Below are 1,915 nucleotides of genomic sequence, written 5' to 3'. Positions count from 1 at the left end.
TGCCTGATACAGGGCGGTATATATATATAATGTTAGTAGGGTTAAGTAAGTCAGTGCAAGTGCTCTACATTGTTTCTATGAAATGCTTTTGTATTTATCTTTTTTTTCTATCACAGCATACACATTTGATGAAAGAAATATTCTGAAGAATACAATGTTTTAAACAGTCAATCAGTCAATGAATACAGGCGTATCAATTAATAAGTCACCACTACCCAATTTCTTTGGAAGTCGGTTAGTCAGTATTATGTCAATCAGTATCAATTAATGAACGAGTGAGTATTCTTGTCTGTCTGTACACGGTCAGTCAGTCAACTAGTCATTCTGTCAGTCAACTTGTCAGTCAGTTACACGGTCAGTCAGTCAACTAGTCATTCTGCCAATCAACTAGTCAGTCAGTTACACGGTCGGTCGGTCTGTCAGTCAGTCAAGTAGCCATTTGGTCAGTCAACTTAGTCAGTCAGTCAGTCACACACTCAGCAGCCAGTCAGTGAGGCAATTAACCAGTCACTCGCTCACTCCCTCAGACAGCAGTCACTCATCTAGTCAGTTCGTCACTCAACTAGTCAGCACCATTCGCTCATCCAGTCATTCAGTTAGTCAATTAGTCAGTCAGTTACTTAGACAGTCAGTCATTCAACTTGTCATTCGGTCAACTAGTCATCCAGACAGTTTGTCAGTCAGTCACTCACTCACTCACTCACTCGCTCAGCCAGCCAGTCAGCCAATTAGACAATAAGTCAGTCACTCACTCACTCACTGTCACTCAGACAATCAGTCATTCACGCAGCCAGCCAATTAGTCAGTCAATTAGTCAAAAACCACTCAGCTAATCATAGTCAGTTAATTAGCCAGTCAGTCTCTCATCAGTCAATTATTCATCAGTTGGCTCAAACTAATGCAACATGCTAGTATAGACCTATGGCACAGCAATCATTCTACCTCAACATCGTCTGTTCTAGCAATTATTATTTCATATTCCTGAAAAAAAAAAAGTTCGCAAAGAAAGTTGCTTAGAAAGCAATGAATAAAAATGTTATCACGGCCACCAACATAACTACGCCAACCCCGCGTAGACACCACTTTTCATAATAATACAATTATCTAGGTAAATTACCGTACGTGATTGGCGCAGTTCTTCTTGTCTCTTACCTCGTTTTGAGCCAGCAACAAATCTTCGTTCCAGTCCCAAACACTTATGATGTGGTGTTTACTATTGTCCACTATTAATAACCATTTGCCATCATTCTAAAAGTTTATGGAATAAAATGTTAAAGACCGAATCTTCTCATAAATAGCGAGTAAATAATTCATGAATTGTACGTTTGCATCAATCAAAGATTTTAGAAAAACATATACCGGTATACATAGGTCAGGGCCTATGATGAGTGCTTGGTGATGAAGTTCAAATACATAGGCATATGTGGGACTTAAGTTTTTAGCTAGACTAATGTTGCTCACATGTCATACCTCATTTGAAAAACTAAGTGCAGATATTCCAACTTCAAAGCAATCAAGACCAATTATAGCATGGGTACACAAAGACTTGACTTCCCAAACACGTACATGTGCCTGTTGAATATAAAGAGCAATTTTTTAAAAATTTTGTCACAAGCAAATGATGTGTGTCTGTGAAATAAATTTACTTGTGTGGGATACGCATGCGCATATTTGCATGCCATGCTTATTAAAGTAATACGATAGAATAATCAATATAGTTTATTTGCTCTCGTATTTAGGATTCGATTGAATGAACTTGTTGGACAATATTGACGATATTTCTAAACAGTACTTACCGAATGAGATAGAACGACATCCGAGGGCTTCGGAAATTCAAAGAATAGCAGAAATAGGATAATAATAAATGCAATTAATGATCAAGTTAAATCTAGAAACACATTCGTAAAATAGGCTT

General features: G+C 37.7%; 1 long non-coding RNA gene across 2 annotated transcripts; it reads right to left on the bottom strand.

Annotated features, from left to right (window-relative positions):
- Positions 1 to 7: 7 nt before the first annotated feature.
- LOC117120686 lies at positions 8 to 1,823 on the bottom strand. Of its 2 annotated transcripts, XR_004447404.1 has the most exons (4): positions 1,797 to 1,823; positions 1,471 to 1,572; positions 1,153 to 1,248; positions 8 to 981 (listed from the first exon to the last, which is right to left on the bottom strand). It is a non-coding gene; the product is annotated as an uncharacterized LOC117120686 (long non-coding RNA). The 2 variants fall into 2 exon arrangements; XR_004447403.1 differs by having other exon boundaries at positions 8 to 1,248.
- Between the last annotated feature and the right edge of the window lie 92 nt (positions 1,824 to 1,915).

Source organism: Anneissia japonica, unplaced genomic scaffold, assembly GCF_011630105.1.
Source record: "Anneissia japonica isolate Jap-2015-1 unplaced genomic scaffold, ASM1163010v1 scaffold231843_len1915_cov223, whole genome shotgun sequence".
In the NCBI taxonomy this organism is placed as follows: domain Eukaryota; kingdom Metazoa; phylum Echinodermata; class Crinoidea; order Comatulida; family Comatulidae; genus Anneissia; species Anneissia japonica.
The sequence above is the reverse complement of the archived record's forward strand: the minus strand, read 5'-3'. Positions and strand labels throughout refer to the sequence as shown.